Source organism: Macrobrachium rosenbergii, chromosome 11 (genome assembly GCF_040412425.1).
Source record: "Macrobrachium rosenbergii isolate ZJJX-2024 chromosome 11, ASM4041242v1, whole genome shotgun sequence".
Lineage (NCBI taxonomy): Eukaryota > Metazoa > Arthropoda > Malacostraca > Decapoda > Palaemonidae > Macrobrachium > Macrobrachium rosenbergii.
The window spans coordinates 19,799,635-19,827,134 of record NC_089751.1 but is presented as its reverse complement, the minus strand read 5'-3'; the positions used below and the strand labels follow the sequence as shown (position 1 = coordinate 19,827,134).

General features: G+C 33.4%; 1 long non-coding RNA gene across 3 annotated transcripts in view; it reads right to left on the bottom strand.

Moving 5' to 3' along the window:
• The window catches only part of LOC136843218 (uncharacterized), a 674,464-nt gene that overhangs the window by 455,797 nt on the left and 191,167 nt on the right, over nucleotides 1-27,500 (bottom strand). For all 3 annotated transcript variants that reach the window (XR_010854485.1, XR_010854486.1, XR_010854487.1), the window contains exon 6: nucleotides 26,971-27,067. This is a non-coding gene — a long non-coding RNA (uncharacterized lncRNA). The remainder of the gene's footprint in view (nucleotides 1-26,970; nucleotides 27,068-27,500) is intronic.

The window sequence follows — 27,500 nt, the reverse complement described above, 5'->3', positions numbered from 1 at the left end:
TTTTTCGAAGCCTCATGTTTTTTTTAAACGAATTTCATTATCATTTAATTAGGAGAAACTTATGTGTGCATATAAGCACGTTTAGCAAGATCGCCTCAAGTGTCAGATATTATTTTGATTATGTGAAATAAACCAAATTACTTTTCTTAAGAAAGGGCTACTACTTAGTTGCCAGCAGTACATAATAACTCAAAGAAAAATATATTTTGCTAACTTCTTTGATGGGATATAAAACAAAACTAGCCCAAGCCTAAAGTGGATTAAACGTGTAATGCAATCTTGCAACGCATGGGATTTATCAATCCATCATCTACTCTGTCATGGTCTGATGGTCTAGCACGCAATCTTTCACGTTTGTCTGCCTTAAAGTAGTATTGTCATATTATCAATATTATAGATTAAATATATACTTTTCATCAGTCGACTCCTATCAATAATTTTTCACGGAGAATGTATAGTTCATATTAGTTTACCGAAAATGAAATCATGAAATATCACAAAGATAGTTTTTATAGTAATGTATATATCTCATAATAAAAAAAATAATAACAATTTATGGCATTAATTATGAAAAATAAGTATTAGTGGGATATAACAGCAAACATTTCTCTAAAAGAAATCTTATACCAAAAAACGAGTTGCCAAATTTAAAATCCTTATGCGGAACGATTTGGATAATTACATAAATTAAGTTTTTTCAATTTTTAGGAAAGGCAATTTTCCTACGATAATTTCATTAAAGATGGGATTTGTTATAACAAATTGTCAAAACTTAACTATTGTTATGCAAGGAAGATTTTTGTTTAACGGTGGTTTATTCACCAGAAACTTTACAAAATGAACAGTTCACAATTAATAATCCCATGTAAATAGCTAATTTCTTTTAATTGGGTTAAAATTTACATCAAACTTATAAAACAGTTTCCAATACAGAAAAAAACCGTATTCAGTATTACTATTCCTAAAATATTGAAGCGAGAAGCTATGCAAGAATATTTGTCTTTTTGAAATAATGGTGAAACAGGAAATTACACTTCATTATATATATATATATATATATATATATATATATATATATATATATATATATATATATATATATATATATATATATATATATATATATATATATATATATATATACATATATACACACATTTTCGTCCTGTTTTCAACATACGATTTTATTATAAATTTATGCAAAATCTGTAATTTAATACAACAAAGATAATTCTTTTCCTTCTTAACAGACAACGAAATTTCCAAATTGAAGCTCGGAAATACTCGCTGTGCAGGCTAGGCTGAAAGTACCATCAAATTACTGGCCTCAAATTTAGAACCTTAAAATCTGGATTGACCTGACCCGATGGTTAGAGTTGGGGAGTCCTCTAAGGAGCGCGGTAAGTGTCAGACTACCAATACTATCTTTTTTATTTGACGGAATTTACAACAGTTAAATTACATATGAAATTTCAAACCTTGTAATTTTAGGGAGTATTAAACACGTTCAATCGGTAAAACTTACTTTTTTTGTTGTTTAAATGTCAGCGGGTAAAGGGTACTGAAAGCCATTACTTTTTCCTTCGCGATATCACTGTTACCAAAGAAAAATCAGTACAGCCCTATCCCAACATCACATCAATAGATTGAGCGAAGAGCACGTGGTATGTGTGTTATCCTAACTTTTGTTTAAACAAAGTTTCATGCTTAACGAAACGTAACAACTGCACGCTATAGGAAAGAAGTAATTTGTAGCTGGGTTGTGCATCATATTTCCAGAGGGCAGGGGTGAATGCGATGGGCTAACAGCAAAATTCAATATGCGTTTCTGGAAGTGGTCGGCAATCCATTTAACCATCAATTGGTTTTTACCGTGGTGATGTTCAAAAGCATTAAAAGGGCCATCAATAGTTAAAGCTGTAGTTTTTCTGTAAGCATTTAGCATGTGAATCAAAAGGGATTTCAATGGAGTTGAGCGGTCTAGGTATCGGGAATCCTATTCAGTCAAGATGAGGAGGTGACAGTTCATCATTATGATAAACTTTATGTCCGAAGCATTACTATTACCTGGGATTTCATGGGAGTCATCGCAGTGTCATTAGTTTTATTTAAGTATCTTGCCATTGAAAACCATCTCCTCTTCTAGTCGGCTCTGTACAGTGGAATGATTGTATGTACCAAGGAAAAGAACCCAAATTACCATTAGCAAAGAATGGTGGATGAGTGGATCAATGTCTTTGAGCAATGTTCTTGTCCTTCAAGAGACCAGCTCTCTGCGTGAAAAGTCATGAAATTTCGATGAGATGCATTCTCTCAGACTACTCTAACTTAGGACACACACAGCAAGGGCGAATAGAAAGAGAAATAAGATGCTGTACACAAAATCATTAATCATTTTTGGTTCATGCATGATGGACAATGAGCTGATGGGTATGGGCGCAGCCATGCAATAATTATTTTAGAGTTCTTTAATAGAATATGACACTGAAATAAACAAAATGATAAAAGGAAAGGGGGGGCCACACTATACCTGGACACCTAATAATATCTGTGAAGTTTAGCACCCAAACTTTGTTTAAAAAGGACATTTATATTAGTACTTCCCAAAAGGAGAGAATGAAGTGAGAGAAACAAATGAGCAAAAGTAGAACCCTTCCAAGACAGGTAATTTGCAGTATCAACTTAACCAGCGTTTCTTTCGCCGAAGGAGTTTTTGCACGCATGTTATTCGACCCCTACATAGACTTTACCTCCTCAGTTGTAAGGATTTCCTGGAAATGCGCGAAAGTTATATATACCAGTTCTTTCTCCTTTTTGGTTTTTGATATTTGCTTTTCAATTAATTATAGACAGGGTATTGCCTCTTCTTGTCCATAAAACACAATATTGTTTCCCCTGATCTCATGGGCAGATGAATGTTTGATTTCATTCAGTACTGTTAAACAATGAAGTATAAGAAAACTTCTGACATCTAAGCAAATTATGCAGCTGATTTAGTGGTTTGGTGGCTTAATTCAGCGTGAGAGCTAATATATAAGAAGCTAAAATCATTTTCTGAAAAGTATATTTCACATATAGGGAGAAGTACATATAAGTTTAAATATTTTAATTATAACAATGTACTTATTGCAGACAGAGAAATCTTGAACAACAACCTTGAAAACACAAACAAGATTACAAAATTTAGAATTTATCGGGGTTGGAGGATGCATCAGAAAGTTTAATGCATAGGCGCAAAGAACGGGAATCACAGGACAACACATAAAGAAAATGAATATTGATTAATACCAAGGAAAAATCGTAGATATAGATAACCTCATGTAATCAAAACTTTTCCCTAGAGTGCATCCCAAAGGTCTTAGATACTATGACATCAGTAGCAGCGTAAAATTAAATCTCATCATTGATTTAACTTTTGTATAACTTCTTTTTCTCAAATATGGATCACATTATTAGCGTAACCTTAAAATGAAAGCATATAGAGGGCCAATTAACCCAAGCTGCTTCAGGTGTCGTAGGGATAACTGATTGGAAATGACTTTTAGGAGTCGGATCGCGATATTCGAGAGAGATACTTGGTAATGGGAAAAGGGTATGACACATTTCATACTTTTTTAAGACCTTCTACTGAACGACCAATCCAATCTAGTCCACGCGCCAGAGGTCAAATAACCCGTTGTTTTTTCTTTAGCAATGATTAAAATATTTCGAAGTTTGATTTCATCTTGTTATTTTGTCTAGTTTCTGATAAGGATTTGTGCATTTACAGTTTCGCTAAGGACTCTTAGGCGTCACTTTCAAACTGGCAATCGGAAAAACATTGAGGGTCTCAGGAAATATCGATATTATTTTTTTTTTTTTTTTCGATAAGAATCCTAGTCATTAACTTTAACATACATGACTTTCAAATACTGTACTTTTCATTTTCTTACCTTTTACAAATTATAATTGGTGATTTCCACAGGTACTTGTATTCTCTATTTCATCATATCTACTTTACCAACGTTTTTATTTGAGCAAAATATACCCGATTCATTAGAAATCGAAATTAGATTAATCATATTCTAACATTCGCTACATCAGCTATCATTAATCATCTATACATTCAGTAAATCACTATTTTCAGTGTTTACAGCAATGGCCCTAATGTAATAAATTTTTCTATTTTTTGACAGGAAGGTTAATACTTAAAGCATAAAGATTCTTTAGCCCCTTAAAACAAAACAAAAAAATGTCTGCGACTGTTTTAATTTCAACGACATATTCAAGTTTCTGTTGCCCTCTTCATTTTTTTATAGTCGCGTCATTGAGAATTTCCCCCAACACCCCGCCCCTTCCACTTTAAACTTGCTCCTAACTTGTAATGTTAAGCAAAACTACAAACTTTCCTGCGGTTTTCAAGTAATTTTTGTTTTTAGGGGAACTTTGCGGCACATATGGTCGGTTCACTAGATGTTTGGGGATATTTTCCCACTTAGTTTGTGTAAGAAAAGTTTCCGTACACTTTTCGGAATACGAAATAAATTCTTTCATACAGCTAAAATACCTGACGACGGGAATTTGGGATAAGATTCGAAAAGGACACGCATATCAAGTTAGAAAATAAAGAAAGCTATTATCATTTCAATAATGATTCCCACTGTCGTTAATGTGGAAAGTGGGAAAACGCAGTAAATAGATACTTCCTGTTACTCTTAATCTGCCCATCGGAAATTTTAAACACGTGAGATCATCACCTAGCCTGTTATTTGCCTTCAGTAATATTTACTAACAGTTTCTGAAAAAGAAATTTATTTCTTTAGTTACTGAAAATATTTTAAAGACAAACAATATACAAATACCCACGAAATCAAACACAGAGATACACACATATACACTTATGTATGTGTATATATACGAGTATATATACGAGTATATATATATATATATATATATATATATATATATATATATATATATATATATATATATATATATATATATATATATATATATATATATATATATATATATATGTGATGTGATAAAATTCATATGTATATATATATATACATATAAATTTTATCACATCACTGTGATTCATATACTCGTACAAGCATTAAGCTACAAACGTCCTTTAATATCCAATTCGCTCTACCTCGGAAATATTATATTTTCATATATGTTACCAGAAGGGGGATTTTTTTAGTTGATAATAAGTTCGTCGTCCCGTGGGCTCGAACCACGGTAGACAAGAACTCAGGACTACAGTGACACGCATTAAACCACACGGACATCATAATTTCTTCATATTTCTTGCACTTGGATCTTAAAGCTTATTAGTGACAAGCGTATCCTAAAAAAGCGGAAGAATTCGAGAACTTAAGAGGGCATTGTGGTTATTACAATTACACATGTATCTGGTAAAAGTGACCAGTAGATTCTTCACACACACAAACACACACACACACACACACACACACACACACACACACACATATATATATATATATATACATATATATATATATATATATATATATATATATATATATATATATATATATATATATATATATATATATCTATAAAAGTATCATATATGGAAAATACAAGGAAGACAAAATCGGCCTACGGACCATGAACGAACGTATGAAAATGAAACTTCATTTGCTATCAAAGCAGAAAACCTAACAGCCTAATTACGAAGAAAAACCCAGCCCCATCCATGAATGACCCCTTGTTAAGGAGTAACGCAGTCTACCATTACAGTGCTTGGATCAGGAGGACTTCTTATGCATTTCTTCACGAGGATCTCCTAGCATGTCCACGAGGGAGCCATTGACAACCATGCCAGAGTTGTCCCTGGCATCAGAATTAAACGAGGAGATATAGTTGCAAATATTGAAATTACCTGATAGCATGGCAGGCCATCAACGTTTTTCCTTTATGGAAACTACTCACTAGAGAGAAGAAATCTAACCCTGACACCACGAATGAAATACCTCCCAATAACCACATGGACGCCACCGACCAATACTCCAGAATCAAGCAAACAAATCAATCAGGAGCCTCTTTTCGCCAAAACTAGCTCTCAATGGATACCTCTTATCTCCAGTGCTGACAGGTCAGAGCAACCATCGATGTCCTGGAGAAGGTTATGCTCAGATTCCTCAATCTCCCAGTGCTCAACAGGAGTTCAGCACATTCCCACCGGCAGTAGTGGACCCCATTACATAACGGTTGCAGAACCATTTTTTCATTAGAACGACTCCAATCGTCTTAGGAATGATTGCGAGACAGCTGGAGCGCTGACGTCCCTAAAAACGGCTTACATCAAACTTCCGCTGCTCAAACTTCCGCTGCCTGACATGCGTCTAGCGTGCACCCCTTATCAGAAAACTCTACACGATCTACGCTTCATTTTCAACCTACCACAATAGACGATAGTTCTTGTCTTTAGAAAGGAATAAATCGTTTATTTTTTTTAAAGTACATCATATCAATACTTATCTTTTTTAGGACCGGCTCTTAAATCGATATTCGTGGAAAATGAAAGAAGTTATTAAAAAAATTAAACAGAAAAATAATCAGGCAACACCGTAAGTAATCTGTTTCATTACTTGCGGTGTTGTCCGATACAAGGTTTTTTTTACTTTCTACTAAAATGATAAGTACGTGCTTGAATTTACCTTTTATTCTGAAATCATCTGGCATTTGGGATACATTTTTGAATGTAAATTTTCATAATAAAGGAGAACGTAAATTTTTTTAAATGTACATCCTACAAATCTTGATGCTGCTCGGAAACAGGACTAACACCGATGTTCAGAAAAAAAAAAAAAACGGAAGCATAAAAGGTCCCCTTCATGCTTCAATGGACATCCATATGGGACTGGTATTTATCCATACGATCCTACCGTATCCAGAACCAGAGTCACAGCTGACCCTCGACATCTGCGAAGTGTCCTTTGAAGAGGGGACGAAAACAATTTTAACACTCCCTGAACTAAGCCTAGGTTTAAAAGTACTTGATGCGTTAGCAGTCAAAGACCTAGGTTTTTTTATTTTATTTTTTATATTTCCGGTTGAAATTTAATTTTCTTTTAGTTGAGCAATTTCTGAGTGATATATACACTCTCAGGAGGTACCTCTATCAAGTATCAAGAATAACGTGAAGATGTTGATTTCAAACAGATTTCCATGAACTTTTTTTTTACTTCCAGGGCCGAAGAGGGAAAAAACCCGGTACATGAGCTGATCAGCATTTTTTGTATTAAATGGCTGCAACATGATCTAGTGCTTGTTTCCTCATACAAAAATTAGAGTAAAGCAAGGGGAGGCCACTTACGCCTATTTCAACTATATATATATATATATATATATATATATATATATATATATATATATATATATTTTTTTTTTTTTTTTTTTTTTTTGCTAACCGCCCAGTCCTCAAACGAGTAACCCTTATGATCCCGCCATGTCTCCATAAGACAGACTAACTAATGTCAAAGAATTTTCTTATTGATGGTCTTTGGCAGGATAGTGACTGTTGACACAGTGATAGAGAATAAAACGAATCGTGGTAGGAGGGCTCGATCCCTTGGCTGCAGCGACTACTTTGGTCTTTCCATTCGCCCTTCTTACACGACGTGGGATTAGTGCGCAAGTCGGCCATGTTCGCCACTACATACTAGGTCTGTGAAAGAAAACACCTAAGATTCCCATGACGTTTCGTCTGAAAGTGAGTGAGTTTGAGGGGTCCCTGCAGCGACCAAAAATAGGTTGTTCTTATGCCTGATCCTGTTTCATGGTATTGTAGCCACTGCTCGTCCTTAGAGAACCATATGAAAGAAATTCACAAGTGAAAACATGGCCTAACTCCAGATTATGATATCCCAATGACCCAGAAAAAAAAAAGGTCCATGTAAAGTCACGTAAATCATTGCCAACCCTCTTTTATTCAAGATACCTATTAGGGTTTAACAGTGAAAGATAAGAAGAAAGAACCCATGGAAGTGTTACTTGTGTGGCTTTAGAAGTAATTCACCTAATTATGTCGAATTGAATGCAAAATTACTGCTCACTCCGGGATAACAATTACTGACACAAATGTATTCGAATCTGTTTGATTTCACAGCAGTAATTTTTAAGGAATACTGCCTCAGATAACCACCTCATAAACCAGCAAAATTCTTCGAAAGGAATGTTTAAAAAAAAAGCCAGCAATGTGCTCACCATCTGCGCATCATGCGACTTACGAAAGAAATATGGATTCACCTGTTTAATTGGGGACACCAGGATAATTCTCAGCCCATATAGAAAGAGTGGCTTGTTAATGACTGTTGTAAGAAAAGAGTACTGTACTGGATTTTTGTCATGATATTTAGTTAACCTGAGGGGACAGGGAATAATATATTTTTTCTCTAATACTGAGTTCCGTAGAAGAATAGGGGATTTCCTCTTCAAAGGGTCTTCATTTTGGGCCAGGAATGACAAGCCAGGAACAACAGCAAGTGATGGCTAAGGGTAGTTGCATTAGGACCACTGAGTTGGGAGATGACAGGGGTCGAAGAACCTTATTTTGTGACCAGGTAATAGGAGCAATTGCAGGCTGAAATTTAGTAAAAGACTACAGAAGGTTAAATCGAATAATGTGTATGCTGAATAAAATTTCAAAATCAAACAGACTGAAAAGGCATAAGAAAGTAGGAATATAAATAAATCTATTACAATCTACAATGCCATAGGAGCATAAATCTTGTTATGGAAATAAAACTATATCTAAAATTTTATAGGTATGAGCATACAGCCTTAAGAAGACTATTACGAGACAGATATAGTTACAAATAATACCATAAAGGAAAATGCCGAGTTCCAAATACAGATGAAATAATGATGAACGTGAGCTGGAGCTTGGGCATGTAATTTGCATAACCCTTCATAGAACAGTATGTGATGGGGTCACTGAGCTCCAACGGGCACCAGAAGAGTTGGAAGACTCTTTCCTACTTGAATGAGAATTTTGAGAAGGGAGGAAAGGGATAAGTGGAGATATGTGGAAGATGAAGTACAGGAAATACGTGGGTGGCAGAATTTCATAGAAGCCCTTTTGCGTCACGCTGTTTTGGTTACTGTTGTTCACGTGAAAACTGCCAGAGATATTATTGTACAGATGATGACTTGTAAGTGATGTAATAAATCTTACGTAGTTTTTACAAGAAAAAGTCTGTCTCAGATAAAGTAGAAAACTAACGATTTCTGGGACATGCACATCAACATTCTGAAAATTATAATCTTGGTGGTAAGCACAACCATAGTATAAATAGGGATTCATCATAATTTGTCATGTTTGAAAGGTCAAATACTCCAGGCTTATTGAATTAGTAAAGCAAGCGTTCTGAATCTTTCACACACGCATTGAAAAAGACACCTTTTTCCCATTATTTTAAAGAAGATAAGCACTCCTTATTCTCGGGGCTTCTTTTAACTGCGTGTCAATTAAGCAAATTCTTTTTATGAATAGTTCTCATATTCACTAGTAATACTATTACCAACTATATGGAGGTAGAAACCTGATTCGAAATATAAATGCTATATCAGTCAGTTCTTAAACTGGAAGTTGATGAAGTGGGGAGGGAGGAGTGGGAGCCTTCACACTTCAACTATAATAATATGCAAAAATCCTTTCAAAGGCTGACTGTTTAAAGGGATCAGTTGTTAGTTGGAACCAAAGTATGCATACCAGTGCATCTGATATGGTGCGCGCTTTATGTAAGACGATCTGGTAGAAACAGTTACACTGGTATCATATACATAAACAAACACGGTATAATATCTCATAACTGTAACAAATAAGTTCCTTTGTATATTAACTCACAGCTATAACAAAAAATATCCTGGGGGGGGGGATTCTCAAGCCTTAATTGCTTTAATCTCCTGGCTTACTTCTAACTTTAAAATGATGATAATTATTTGTACAACAAAAATTCTGGCTATGTTTTGTTCTCAGTTTCATTGTCTTTACAATTATTTTGATAAAACATTATAGTCTGACATTGGAAAATTTCTCTCTCTCTCTCTCTCTCTCTCTCTCTCTCTCTCTCTCTCTCTCTCCTAATCACTACTTAGATGGAAATGTTCCAGGTTCTAAATATGTTCCTCTGGTCTATTTACCGGTTCAATAAGAGGAGGACCATTAGCCACGCAGCCTAATAGCCGATGGCACACTCGACCTTCATTACCATTCAAATCATGGCCATTCGTTTCATGCTCGAATGAGAAAATATATAACCTTGAGCATTTTGCATCCAAGAATATATTAGAAATTTGACGGCATTATTTTTTTTGGAACTTCAGAAGTTCAAGCGAAGATGCAATGTATAGCTAACCTAATACTGTTCTTGCATTTTAATATGTTTTTATCTATTTATTAATTTATTAATTAATTTTTTCTTTTCAATAAATGGGACCTCTTCTTTCTGTATTTCCCTTTACTTCCTCTTACTTCTTCCTAATGAACACCATATGCTTTGGAAGCTTGAATTTCAAGTCAATGGCCCCTGTGGGCTCGTTCCATATGAATAGGTTTCGTCTACTAAGTAATAATAATAATAATAATAATAATAATAATAATAATAATAATAATAATAATAATAATAATTTAAGATTAAGAGTCACAATTATCACGCTTTCCTAAAATCAGAATGAACACCTTAATTTCAAGTTACTTGAAAACATTTTCTTAATTATATATTAACGTATGCAAAGTTCGTCTAAAAGCCAATCTGTCCCTCCACATTATTTCTACATGTAAAAAAATTATAAGAGGATATAAAATTTAACTATTCCAAGAAAACATAAAAGTTATAGCATTGCTTTTTTACTGGAAGGAGACTCAGGCTGACAACAATACCACAAAAAAGACCACTTTAATATCTAACATAACGCAGAATATTACTCAATGATAATTAACACTGAATAGATAATTTGAAATTGATACTCTTTTCAAGCCCCTTTATTCTTTAGGTTTTCAGTCAAAGTCCCAGGCCCTAACATTCTCGTAAAGCAAAAATCTGTTCAGCGCCTTTCAGTGAATATCATTTACACTACAGAGTCTTAATTTCCTCTAGGCAAATTCGGTTTGAGAATTCGAGGTGTAGAATAATCAAAGAAAAATAAAGAATTTAAGGATGGAGAAAAGTGAAAAGTACGAAGGGAAAAAACGAGTAAAACCCATTTCCTGAAAGGAAAGTGGCAAGTTTGTTCTCCTCTCTGCCATAAAACCGCAACATATAAATATAAATATAAATTCACGTCTTGTCAGTTGTACCACCTCCCAATTCCTTTGAAAACCTTTCTGTTATCCAAACCACGTTTCACCACCTTAGGTAGGGCTCTGAGAATGTTTGAAAGTAGAGGTAGATTCTTCAGTGACAGAAAGCTTTTATGATAAAAATAAGCATGCGTTTGAATGTTCTGATTGAGTGGGCATAACGAATACATTGCTACTTCATATGTTCAAGTACGAACGGATGCTAGAAGTCATAGAAAGGACATTTCACGTAGGTATGATGTTCCAGGACGAGGCAATTTTAAGCTAGTTGAATTCGGAATTGCTGATTTGGAATTGCTCAAACCAGAACATTTGTTTTGAAAAGTTTACGCCATCAAGGATAAAACACTTTGGGAATTCACAGCTTAAGAAGAGTTGACCCCACAGCTGCACCAAGAAGTAATAATCAGAAAGGTTGGACAGCAAGACAGAAATAAAGGAGAGGTAATGGAGGTAAAGTAATAGGCTAAATTGTAACTGCAGCTAGGGGCCGAAGGGAAGCTACGAGCACCCTTAAGTAGTGCTTATAGATAAGTTAAGTATATTTTAGTTTAACCAGACCACTGAGCTGATTAACAGCTCTCCTAGGGCTGGCCCGAAGGATTAGATGTATTTTTACGTGGCTAAGAACCAATTGGTTACCTAGCAACGGGACCTACAGCTTATTGTGGAATCCGAACCACAATATAGCACACCACGTGAGGGGCACTGGCAGGGATGTGGACTTATTTATGTTTGCCTGTAATAGTATTGGGCTGGAATAGCGTAGAACCACAACAAAATCTAGTAAAAGTTTTAAAGTGCTTGCATCAGGAAAAAGAATGTGAGCAAAAAGTAATGTTTTGATGATAATTGGAAATGTAACAATGAATGATAATTGAAAAAGGGACACCTTTGATATATACTGGTGTGTGGGAGTCACCGAAACCCATATTACAGAAGTAGAAAAGAGCTAAATCACAGAATTGGTGCAGTAACTTTTGATACCAACGTATATGTAAAAAAATCCGACGAAATGATGAATGTCTCTTAAAATTAAAGTTGGAACGCATTAGAGAATTTTTTAAAACTCTGCTCTATCTTAGTAATGTAGAAGTTATATATATATATATATATATATATATATATATATATATATATATATATATATATATATATATATATATATATATATATGTATGTATAAATATACACATACACATATGTATGTATGTATATATATATATATATATATATATATATATATATATATATATATATATATATATATATATATATATATATATATATATATATATATATATATATATATATATATATATATATATATATATATATATATATAGAGAGAGAGAGAGAGAGAGAGAGAGAGAGAGAGAGAGAGAGAGAGAGAGAGAGAGAGAGAGAGAGAGAGAGAGGACTCTTTCCACATTCTAAAACTCTCTCGCACAGAGAAACGTATGTATCATTTCATTTCATTAAATCGCAAAAAAGCTATAAAAATACAATTAATGAAAAATTTATGCTGGAAATACATTTGTAAAACTCAGACATATCCGTAAATAAGTTCCTTTGATTGTACATTTAAAGGTTTTCCATTCTTATTTCTATAGTGTGGCAAGTATGTTAAGCATATTTAAATCCGCATGTAGATAGATGATCATTTCACTTTTACAAAATTCAGCTTCCTCCTATCACACAATAAAATGAGCAAATGAAGTAAATTTCCCATCACATCAATAATGCCTGACAGATGCTACATCTTTTCTTAACCTGTTAGATTTCTGCCGAATTAATAGATTTATATTCATACTAATTAACTTCAAAACAACTAGTAGCCATATAAATTTTCATCAGACTTATTCTAATCTAATCGTAAAGCAAAATAAGTTCCATATCAAAAAGCTTAGAAACAAAAAGCTCTATAACATTTAAGTGACTTAAAGATGGCCTTTAGAAAAAAACTTATGAGGATAATTTTCTTAACATACGCTAAAATCAAAATCAAAATAAACATATCTCGATAAAAGAAGTGAACTTTATAGTTTAGTCATAATTATAACAACATGTCAGCCAGCTCCAGATCCAGATATTCGGCAGAAATCTAACAGGTTAAGAAAAGATGTAGCATCTGTCAGGCATTATTGATGTGATGGGAAATTGACTTCATTTGCTAATTTTATTGTGTGATAGGAGGAAGCTGAATTTTGTAAAAGTGAAATGATCATCTATCTGCACGCGGATTTAAATATGCTTAACATACTTGCCACACTACAGAAATAAAAATGGAAAACCTTTAAATGTTAAAACAAAGGAACGGAAAAGAGTAAACACACACACCGTCCAACTGCGTTGGCGAGGGCAAGGAATCTTTATGTCATGCTTACCTCTTGCAGAATCTAACGTATATAATACTAAGGAACAATGGGTCCCTAGATTATTTACCGGCCTTAATATTCAGGTCATAATGAATAACTCCCTTCCCTTGTTACGCGCGCTCTTTGTAAAAAGTGTTTATCTTTAGTCTCTGCTTTGCTTTAGAGACTCTGAGCTCAGCTTTAGTCCTACCATTTTTTGAGCATATGTATTATACCTTAAGGCAAGGGAAACACTTCCTTCCCTACTGCAAGATAATGGATAGTAGCATGAAAATTGAGGACAGTTATTTTTGAGGCTTAAATGGAACGGAAACGGAAATTAGAAAATTATGTAACTGGTGCTGATAAATTCACCAACAAAATTTTGTTAAGGTGGAGATTTAATTTCAGTAATATAATTTGCTTTCATTGTAACATAAACACCTATTTGAATTGTTACAATTAGCTTATTATTACGAATTTGATTAATTATTTTACGTATTGTTAATCTTTGATATCAAACCAATATTGAAAAAATGTTCTTCTATGCAATAACAACAACAAAAACCAAACGAGTTCATTTTGAAATAAGGTTGATGAAAAAGACTTTCCAGAAAGCCCCTTTCACGATCATTTGACCAAGGTTTTAAGACGAATTTCATTGTACATACGGTGAAATACGTACGAGAATTCTCGGCATAAGGGTAGAGCAATTATAAAATTGGGGAAAGTAAAAAATAAGCTATACGCTACGTGAAGACTTGTCAAAGAGCATTTGCTGACGTAAGAAATTAATATTCACAAAAATGTAGTGGAATTTCAGAAACGAATGGAAGACCGAAGGTATGAAAAAATAAGAGAAAGGACAGAAAAGAACCCAACCGATTTGTAAAACACTTCAAGGTATTTGTCATGGTAAGAAGGAAAAAAAAAACTCCTAAGGACCTAAACCTTAAAAGTCAACTTTTTTTTTAGCTATAGCGAGCATAAACCTTGAATAGATTATAGAATTGAGTTTCATTTCTAAAAATCTAAATTCCTTTAGTAACGGTCTTTTTTTAGTTTTCTGTAAAAGAAAACTATTGAGGTGGCTTTGTCTGTCCGTCTGCACTTTTTCTGTCCGCCCTCAGATCTTAAAAACTATTGAGGCTAGAGGGCTGCAAATTGCTATGTTGATCATCCACCCTCCAATCATCAAACATAACAAATTGCAGCCCTCCAGCCTCAGTAGTTTTTATTTTAGTTAAGGTTAAAGTTAGCCATAATCGTGCTTCTGGCAACGATATAGGATAGGCCATCACCTAGCCGTGGTTAAGTTTCATGGGCCGCGTCTCATACAGCATTATATCGAGACCAACAAAAGATAGATCTATTTTCGGTGGCCTTGATTATACGCTGTACAGAAAACTCGATTGCACCGAAGAAACCTCGGCACATTTTTTACTTGTTTTCTTTCGTTTATGCAATAATGATATTGCTTATTAGACATGAATTGATTATTTTATCATAATTACAAGCAAGGAATGATTTTCCTAAGTTTTAGTCTCCGAATACCGCCAAAATATTCCAGGGACGTTGTTAAGTCATACATGGAACTCATCACCATTTCGAATGACGCTGGAACGAGATAATATTCCCAGTAAGAGCTGGTAATTTGTATTTGAATGTGTTATGGGTTCAAGTTATCTCAAGACCTGGTGCACAGGCACTGATGAAACTTTTACAGTTTCAAGCTGAGTAACATTTGTTGCCCTAAACACCCATTTTTATGGTGCTTCTAACAATACTTTGAGATCTGAATATTAAAATGTATAAATGATAGAACAGACAGTTTTTATGATACTCGATCATACGATCCCATAATGGTAACAATTAGTCCTGAATGGCTTTTGGGCGCGATGTAATTTTTTCATGACTGTCATTATGAAACATCTATACTAAATGTTTTTACAAAGTTGCCAAAAAAAGCAAGTGCCTATGTAGGAAAAGTTCCAAACTACATTAAACGATGTGTAATGTTGTGTGTCACGCGATGTTGTTATCCTGAAATATTTCTTTATTTTTATTTTCATTTTGATTAAAATTTCCTTTTATGAAACTGCATTTAAAAACCAGAGAAATTATCAGCACAATAAATATGATCAGCCACTTCTACAAAACTAAAGATTAGTTTAATCCAATAAATAACTTTTTTTTTTTCAAGAACTCGGCCTTCAGTTACTAGATATCGTTGCTATATAATAATCTTAGTAACATAAGTTTTCAAATGGATATATCTACATCAGTTATGTTACCATCCACCGGTAAACTCACAACTTCCATAGAAAAGAATATTGGATTGAACATTTCATTTTAATCCGTCACTCCAAAAAAAATAAATAAATAAAAAACAATAGAGAACCATTAGAGCATCTACTAAAGTCATCAACAAATACATCATGAACGACCATACGAAGATTGGTAAAAAAAAAAAAAAAAGACCTAAGAAGTAATTTGAGCAAAACTGAATTTGCTCTTTCCGAATAAAAAGAGAGAAAGGCTTTGGTGGAAGGCAAGTAAATCACTACAGACAATTCGTGATGACATTCTCTCCACACTCGAGGTTAGTCGTGGCAAGGACCCCCAAGTAAGCATAGATCTTCATAACGTGACTTATGGCGCCACTGGGATCCAGGTCAGTTGCGGAAGCAGTCGTAGACATTCCGGGCCTGTTCCCCCATGAAACTAAGTCATGGTGGTTCCCGGAAAACGATGAGGTTTAAAGTACAGAAACAGCATCCGTTTCGGTTAACCTTCAATTTTGGGGAGAATGTCAGCCCTTTGTTGGCCGAGCCGGTTGAGCTTCAGACTGTCACTCGATGGGCCGGAGTTCAATTCCCGCGGCCGGCTGATGAAGAGTTAGAGGAATTCATTTCTGGTGATAGAAATTCATTTCTCGCTATAATGTGGTTCGGATTCCACAATAAGCTGTAGGTCCCGTTGCTAAGTAACCAATTGCTTCTTAGCCACGTAAAATAAGTCTAATCCTTCGGGCCAGCCCTAGGAGAGCTGTTAATCAGCTCAGTGGTCTGGTAAAACTAAGGTATACTTGGGGAGAATGTCTTAGAGATTTTCGAGATGGAAATAATGGTAATTTGTTCAGTGACTTGGATGTCAGCCTCTGTGGAAGAAGAACGTAAGATAAATTTCGCTTGCAGCATTAGCAAAGATGGGTCCGCATTCTTCATTTCGTTTAACATTCTCTGGATTCATGACCGAGGGCATGTTTCGGTATATATACAATATATATATATATATATATATATATATATATATATATATATATATATATATATATATATATATATATATATATATATATATATATATATATATATATATATATATATATATATATATATATATATATATATATAATTCTAATAGCCACAATGCCAAATTAACTTCTCGAATTCTTCGCGCTTTTTGGATATGCTTGAAACTACGAAGCCGTAACATCCAAACACAAGAAATTGAAGAGACTTGTGATTTGCCGGTCGCGGGAGACGAACCTGGGTCACCTTAACCACAAGGAGGTCACGTTGCCGACCTGACCACGAGAAGGATATCCAAAAAAGCGCGAAGAATTCGAGAAGTTAAGAGGGCATTGTGGCTATTAGAATTACATATGTGTCTGGTAAAAGTGACCAGTAGATTCTACATATATATATATATATATATATATATATATATATATATATATATATATATATATATATATATATATATATATATATATATATATATATATATATATATATATATGTATATAAATACACATATATAACATTAGCCCTCGATCACCTACAGTACTTATACGAGATGCTATGCCACTTTGCCCTGAGTGAGTACTGCTACGGTTGGAAATTTCGCTCGTTTGCTTACTGGGGCTGTTTAGCTCTCTCAGCTTTTCCTACTTGCAGTGAATGAAATATTGCGTGATAAACATTGCACCAAACTCCAAAGTAAGCATATTATTTCTTTTACAGAATATTAAGGTTTTGGATTCCAGCATATTAAGTCGTTGGTTTTAGCTGATGTTCTTTTGTCTAGACCTTGGAATAGAAGAGTCTACATATGCTGAATAACTGAAAAGTATTGGACTTTTGACTTGAATCTTAATGAAGACTGTCCTCTTGCAACGTAACTTGGATGTCTATAAGAATGTGATCTAGATATCTGTGAAAAGTAAATTATTTCCATATAAGTTATATATCTTCGAAGAGTTTCCGATTGGTATTCATCCTTTATATTGCCAAACATTAGACGAGTGGGACTGGGTATCAAAATATGGAAATTGAGACTTTGTAGAGTAGGGGCGTGGGCGGGGGGCGGGGGTGAGGGATCAGTATTAAGGTCGCAAGAAGAAACTACTCCCAGGTTTTTCAAGTCTGACAAGCTGATGCTCCGTAACAGAAAATCTTTTAATATAAACCCATCTGAGACCACGGAAAACATATAATTTCTGTCGTATTTTTTGTATATGCATATATCTATGTTGAACAGACCAAAACGGCATGAAGAACAAGATGAATACAATCTATAAAATAAGAAACACAAAACTAGGATAGAGATCATGGTATAAAGCACATGCAACTACACATTGCATACTCAACACGAACAGATAAATGACTAAAAAATTAAAATCTGGCCAGAAATTACTAAATGAACTTTACAGTGTTATTACACCATTAAAACTTACAGGAAGGAATTTCCTTAGTTTTAACATTATGCAGGATTAGAGATCTCCAATGGCTTAGATATGAAGTCGAAACCGGTCAGGGCCTACGCCCAGATATAAAGTCGGGTTCGACTTTATATCTAAGGCATTGGCAAAGGAATCCGTCGTCAATGGCTTCACCTAATGTTTTGAGTGATATATAAATCAGGCGCAAAAGTGATTGTAATCTTAAGATGATCAAGAATAATCTTTATATGGATTAAACGCATAGGTTACGTCTCCTTGTACATAATATATTGCTTTGCTATTACAAAAAAAAAAAAATTTGAGGCCTTTTACGCGTTTTGAATTTTAGACAATCATTTTGAAATTTTTTGCATTTATCGATGCGACAAACCTTAATGCACAACTCTAAATTAGCAATCATAAAGTTCCACTTTATTCCACCCACTCCCACCCTTTTTGCATATCCGGAATAATGTAATCTATGCACATGAAGGTTTATACATAATTTTGAAAGAATTGTAATTGATTGCAAGTCATCGCTTCAGAGAACTAATTGTATTAATATAGCTTTCCTCCTTCGGATTACCAGTGATCAGACTTGTGACGTCGATTTTATTACATGAAATGAGTGGGACCTAGGGCCTAAATAAGTCTATTACATAGGAAGGTAAATGAAGGTAAGTCCGATGATTTACTATTATTTCAGTTTAGGATATCATACTGAACTCATATCGGTTACTGATTAACTGTGATTATGTAATTTCTTCCTACGAGGACTGAGGAAGTATAAACATTATGAAGTACGTTGCATATGTGGCTACGAGTTTTCCTTAAAAAAACTAGCATTAGAAACAAAACTTTTTAAATATGTTATAAATGTGATAAACATTATTATTTCGATTGTATTTCTGTGTTTTAGTGAGTGTTAATTTAAAATTAAGAATGTATGTATCAACACTATCTTCCTCACATTTTATTTAAAAGAAAAAATAAATTTAACCTCAAAATCATATGATTAATGAACAAAGAAATTAAACTGCAATGTAAACAAATCAGAAGGAGACATGGGTGAGATTAAGAAACGAATTTTGAGCTGTATAGTAATATGAAGAAAAGGCGTTAAAATGAATATGAGTTCAGGAGTGGACTTTCACCTTATAAGTCTATCACTCTGATAGAAAGTGTATTTTGTACCTCGTTTTTATTAGGAGTAGAGTTTTAACCTGAAAGCAACGAGTATTGTTCTTAAAATAGCATTTCATATAGTGAAATTATGCTTTTAGGTAAAAACACGTGTGTGGTGTATCTTCCAAGGTCTGGAATAGATAAATGAAACAATGAAAAATTACTGCCATTCTTCATGACTGCATGTCGAGGGAATTTTTTTTTTTTTAGCTTGGAAATAACTCTTCCATAGACACCTGCTCCGGTATCAGTATCTTCAGGAAAAAGTAAAAGTGTTGCAATCACTGGTTTAGTTATAACAATGATTAGCTGTTGAACGGTTATGCCAAGAGAATGGTTGTCAGAGTTTGTGGGGTAATTTCAATATTGCGACGGAGATATTTCTGTCCAACAGCGTGGCGACATAAGGAACAAGGAAGAATAGAGCGGAACATACATTTCGTCACTTTAATTAAAAATTAGGCTGAATATAATGCCCTTTTAGTAAGACTGACAGAAAAAGTAGTCAACTAAATTGTTTGCTAGTTTGCAGGCTGTCAAAATATCACAAAGAGGAATGTATTAAAAAAAATAACAGAAAAGAAGTCAGAATGAATCGGTGTTAACGTAAGACACACGTCAGAACTCAAAGGATAAGCAAGGAGGTTGCAATTTCTAAAGAGGATGTGGTAACAGTTAAAGCGATTTAGACGAGGGTCTGTAATGGGAAAACACTGCTATGGAAAATTTTCTTTGGTACGTTTAAAAGTTTTTCTTGATGATGAACAGTGCAATTAAAAGCTTCGTACCTCTGTCATGCGCCACTGCGTTTACAAAACCGTTCTTTGCTAAACTGCACCATTAAATATGGACTAACAACGCACACGCAATCTCATCTGTTTTTCTGTCTTTTCAAAGGTACATAAATATAATTCGACGTAAAGGAATACAGGACGAAAATTACTCTGGAATAATATAGTTCTAGAAATTTTTAGAACAGTCAGCCCTCCATGTAATAATGCCTTACCGCCTTTATTAAAAAAAAAAATAAATGAAAATAAAATACCCACACCACTCGCCCTCTACCTCACTGTTTTTCTCTTTCTCACGTACCCAAACGAAGGCAAAATCTCCTCCCGGAAACAATTAAATCTGTTTTTATTTCCTTTTATCTCTCTCTCTCTCTCTCTCTCACACACACACACACACATCTTAAGAATATTCACATTATAATTATGTGTCAATAATGAATTCACGTAGTTCTCAAATGATATGGATATTTCACGTGTACTCGATACTAACAACAACAGTAAAAGAAAAATTCAGATTTGTGACAATGTTCAGCTTTAAAGTCATTGTTGAGTTGGTTGTGGTATCATCTGCCTGACTGTACAACGTACACTTGATTCATTTCACCAATGCAGTCATAGCTTCGAAATTGATGATAACAAGAGCAAGACATTTCTGCAAATTCATCCCTAGGGGATGTTTCTAACAGGCCAGAAACTCGGACAATCATTTGGTGTAATTATATGAGGGTTAGTGGTGAGAAAGGTTTGACTCCGGTTTGGGCAATAGGGGGTCTAAGTATGGGGTTTTATTTCTCGTAGACAATCACTGTCATGCATGTAAAGAAAGAAATAGGCGCAGATATATATTGCGCTTCCTATATAGAGATTGTCGTTTATATATATATATATATATATATATATATATATATATATATATATATATATATATATATATATATATATATATATATATATATATATATATCAGCAATAAGTCACCAAACTGCACGTGACAAATATGTACGTTCTGTAGACAACAGCAGGAAAGGTGAAAATCAAAGACCAGGTACCAAGCGCTTTCGTGTGTTGTGTGTTGCTTACACTTCTTCGGATTAATATATTGTCGTAGAGCTGGGGGAATGAAAGAAGGAGTTGACCGAGGTATATGAGAACCCTTGCAATCAGTGTAATAAAAAAGTACGTGGGACAAAGTGGAAAGGATCTCGAAACAAGATTAAAACAACATAAATATAATGTCAGAACGGGGAATGCTGCAAGGAGTTTGTTTCAACACCATGAATTGGAAAGAGGCTAAAGAGATCATGTTCTGTAAAGACATCACGAAAAGAAACATTGTTGAGTCATGTATAATAAAGAAAATTCTTGTAGATTTGATCAATAGCAGCCCCGGGATGTACAAACTGGATGAACTACTTGTAAACAACGTTTTTAGAAAATTAATTTTTAAATAGTAGTACGGTATTTTTTATGTTTATGTATTGCCGCCACATAGGTGTCTGTAACAAATAATGAGCTTTCGTATCACTAGACCCTGAGGAGGTGTGGGAAACACACGAAAGCGCTTGGTCACCTCCTTCTTTCAATCCTTCCGCCAGCTCTACGACAACATAAAATATCGCAAGTTCTAGCGATAGATCGTCAATATATATATATATATATATATATATATATATATATATATATATATATATATATATATATATATATATATATATATATATATATATATATATATATACATACATACATACATATATATATATATATATATATATATATATATATATATATATATATATATATATTACTGTATATATCGTTTATGTTTTCATTTTACTTTATCTACGTATGACTGGACGAAGCAATACTATAGTTTTGTAACCGTTTTTTTTTATACAGTACTTTTACTTTGTGCTTCAAATAAGTTCTCGGATTACTATCAATTCTTTTCATCTTTCACCTTCCCTCGTGGTAAATTTACCATTATTCACAATATTCAATGTTTTTATTTCAAATATAGAGAAAGTAAAAAAGTCATACTTGTCAATTATAAAGCTTTATATTATCTTACGATTATCCCCTCGGTATTCCGTATTCATTTCCAATGGATATCTCGATGATCACATTTGTTGTTGTTGTCATCTGTACTTGCGGAATATAGATCTAAAATATGTAAACGTAAAAGTCTGGAAAGTAGGTACGGAAAATTCTTTTCGCAAAACATCGGAAAAGGAAAGCAGCAGCAACATCATTTTAGCGCGACAACAAAATCCGCATGTAAAAATCTTCGGCCGAACCGGATAGGAATAAAAGCGAGAACGAAAGATGAGGAGAACTTACTTCCTGTCAGCTGGTGTGTGCCAGTGGACAGCATTATGGTTATTGCGCGAGATCCAACGAATTCTCTGCTCTTCCTCTTGCAACGGCCTAGTCTCTGGTGTCCGGGCAGATCCTCGCTGTGTTCCTAGCTTTCTGTTCCGATAATGTCGGAATTTTTTTACTGACTGTGTTTCCTATTCTTCTGCCTAGCTGCTGAATAACCTCTTGTATTTCTCATATTTTCTTTCTCATCGTGACAAATAGTTTCTCCTACAGTGAAGCTCGAAAGAAAATAGAGAATAAACGGTTGAAGACCAGAGGTACTATCGATCATAGTTTACCATAAAATTGAACTGAATATGCTGAAATTCATTAAAAGTGTGTTAAATAAAAATATGTAAGCATGTGAGAGACTTTTTTGGTAATAAAGGTAGGTTTCAGGTAACGGTGTCTTATTTCTCCGTAGTTGTTTAATATTTTTGTGAATAAAGAAAACAAATACTTATTACATCAGGAACTGAGTTACGGTGTTACTCCCAGTTATTGTAATTATTTTATTATTGCCACTCTCACCAGGGACTCCAGAAACATTTTTTTTTAAATAAGACTCTAAGGCGACGAAGTGAAAATAACAAGAAGTATAGACTTTGTTATGGAAGTCATGTGTATTTTTATGACTAAATCTATAATATGTATATGTATATATATGCATGTGTTTATTATATATATACAAACACACACACACACACATATATATACATACATATATATATATATATATATATATATATATATATATATATATATATATATATATATATATACATTTAAAGTGGAACACTTGCAGACAATAAAGTGATAAGTAAAAGAGCCTAGTGAAACAAGTGAACAAAACAATGCAGTTTTATAGAAGAAACTGCAGTTCTTTAGCATCCGGAGAAACGGAGAAATGTTGGATAAAGAACAAAAGTTGATACAAATTCGTGAAGGAAGGAAATGGTCGTGAATAGAGCGTGGGTGATATTTGCTGATGGCCCGGTGATGATGGTGTGTAGAAATACACAGAGATTTCTGAACAACTCAGAGCGTTTCTAAGCCAACTCACTTGGCAGTGAATCTTTGGACGAGTAAACTTAAACGAAGAATTAAAATAGAGGAATATCGAACAGTGAGCTGTAAAATATATGCTAGAAGAATAAAATAACTGATTATCATAAATCTGAAAAAAGAAAAGCCTTGTGAAGAATAAAAATACCAAAAAGAGAGGGGTTAGACTGGTAGGAAAATCTCTACAAAAGGTTTGGAAGCAAAGCGAGTCGGAGGAAACTACATTGTGATCTACCTATTACAGTTTCGGTCTTTTCGCGAGTGAGAGAGGAATCGGAATCCTTGAAAATGCATATTTCGGTGTTCAATGTTTATATATTAGGTGACATGAAGAGAGGAAGACGTTAGTTTGATGAAAGTTTGGTCGAAAGGGGAGATTCAGACCCAGATTACTAGCTGAGAGGTTCAGAGATGTTTGTATGTAGGTATACATATATATATATATATATATATATATATATATATATATATATATATATATATATATATATATATATATATATATATATATATATATAATATACAGTATATATATATATACATATATATATGTATATATATATAACTATACATATATATGTATATATATACTGTACATATATATATATATATATATATATATATATATATATATATATATATATATATATATATATATATATATACACATACATACATATATATATATATATATATATATATATATATATATATATATATATACATACATATATATATATATATATATATATATATATATATATATATATATATATATATATATATATATATATATATATATATATATATATATATATATATATATATATATATATATATATATATATATATATATATATATATATATATATACATATACACACATATAGGTACAGTATATATATAAGAGTGAGCGTGTGTGCATGTGTACATATCCGAGGAACAACGTTAATTACCTCTACAAAAGGGCAAAATTTAATTATCAGCATAGGTCTGTTTTCCTTGAATTCGAATTATCTGAAATCATCAATAAACTGGCCTCTTAGGACATCATTTTCTGTGTAAATACGACGAGTGTTGTTTTTATTTTATTGTGCGTCTGACGATGTCATAAAGACGGAAGTAATAGCTCAGTCAAGTTCTCCATTGTCCCCCCTATGTCTATTACATATTTTATGTTCATCACGCGTTAACGTATATATACATACCACACACATTTTATATATATATATATATATATATATATATATATATATATATATATATATATATATATATATATATATATATATATATATATATATATATATATATATATATATATATATATATATATACATATATATTCTTTATGCATTTCCGCAATAAATGCTTCCTCTGTTTCATACTTCGTTAATTATAATTTAAACCATCGTCACATCTATACTCTCTTTTTCCAGGAATTTGCTTGTTTTACTCTATTTTCTGAGAGTAATATTTGCATAACACTGACGTGCTTCAACATTATAATGCTCTAGGCGCATATTCATTTCTTAACTTAGAAGCTATGTCAGAAAAACTGATGTCAAAGCCCTTAACACTGACAAAGGCTATTGTAATGTACGTTAATTAAATCGTTAACTATGTAGGTTTAGTTCATTTACGTTAAAATACTGTGTTTACATCCACATTTAATTTTCATTCATTTCTATTCATTTGTTAGTTTTAGTTTAAATATTTTTCAATATAATAATAATAATAATAATAATAATAATAATAATAATAATAATAATAATAATTTTAAAAAATCCACGGGGATGAATAAATGAGTCCATTGACCTGGTGCTCATGAGCTTTCGCTCTTTTTGTGAAGTGCCTCTTCATCTTGAGCTGAAGAGGCACTTTGTAAAAAGAGCGAAAGCTCATGAAGGCCAGCAGAATATATGCATCTTTATATCGCGGTGGATTTCTTTACCTTGGAATTTTAAGACAAGCCATGGCGCTGTCTTCATGTTTATGATAATGCCACTTTAACCATAAACTTTAAAACTTGCAAATTTCTGCAGAATACTGGTCACTACACTTTTATTCTCCTGATACTTTTATCTCCATGTTATTCTATTACGTGAATGTATTTAAGCAATGAATAAGGCTTTGTACCAGATGAATCTTTCTGCGAAATATCTCGCATTTTATGAGAGTTTAAATATGTAAAAAGGCGAGTGAACTGTCGTAATTCATATCATTATGGAAAGACTATGGCAAATCATGGTAAAGTTATTAAGAGACCATTAAAACACTATAGATTTGTCGATATAAATTATTAAGTGACCATTAAAACGTTATAGATTTATCGAAATAAAGAATCAAGTGGTCATTAAATCATCACAGACTTATCGAATTATTCGCAATTTATTATTTTTGCTTTTGCAATGTCTTCCTGAGGATTTCTCCCAGTTCCACCTTAGGTCCTTTTATTTCATTTCCTCTATTTTCAGGGTTTCTTTTTTCATACTCTCCAGCCACTCCATCTCTATCTTTTCACTGACGTAAGCACTGAATGACCAAAAATGTCCCAGTGCTTGCCTTGACAACCTAAATTTCACAAATGCTCGTCTTCTACCAAAAACATTTTTATACTAGCGCGGTAACATTTGGGGGAGTATAATTCCTTGACAACAGTGTCCTTCACAAATAAATAAATGAATGAATATATATATATATATATATATATATATATATATATATATATATTAATATGTGTATTTATGTGTCTGTGTGTGCATTGCCTGTCCAATCTTTAACTCAAAAATGTGTTAGTCTCAACAAACGCTACAAAACTGCTCAGCATATCATCTGTAATACAATAATGTAATAAAAAACAAATCGCTAAGGACAAAAGAAAAACAGTGAAAAATATTGTTTCGTACTCATTTACACTTCACCACGAACTCCAATAAATTTCAGTGTTCTGTATAATTCTAGGTGCGGAGGTTAAACATTCAAGCTTAAGCTAACCTGAGCAAACTCCTACAAGTGTCGGAAAATAAGCCTGTATTAGATTCAAACAACTGAAGGTCAAATTCAAATCAGTGGATTTGTGTACTGAATGTGTGCTTGCCCATTAAAACTTTATATTACTGCCATATCGCAAAAAAAGGAAAAAATTCAAGGGTCAAAGGTACTTACACTTCTCAACTCAATACTAGCTGGGTTCCAAAACGAGTAATTAATAACTTTTCCATGCCGGTCACAGTATAGGCATTCAGGAATGGTCTCCACTCACCTGTAAAATCAACAAGGTTATAATGTAATAACTTATCACACACGTAAATTAATGTAAAAAGTGGTGCCTATTACTTGCAGAAAATGTGAATAAGGATCAAAACACCTGAAGCTGTTCACAAACTGCAACTTCAGTTCGATAACAGCGTCGGAGGACCATTTCCTTAAGGAGTACAACTGCAACTGGAACAAGTTTGAAACTGGAACAATTTCAAACTGGAACAGCGAATTTCTCCTCAGCCCGCGAGCGGAACAGAGTCCAAAACCAAAAGGAGGAGAAGCAGCCCTGCAGTGCTCACCTAGAAATGTGCCTGAGGGAAAATGTGGGCGATTCTGGATAAAGGGCAGAACTTCAGTGAGCTCATAACATATTGCGCTCATAATTGAGAGAATTTTCATAATAAATAATGATGCTGATTATCGTCTTTCGCCCA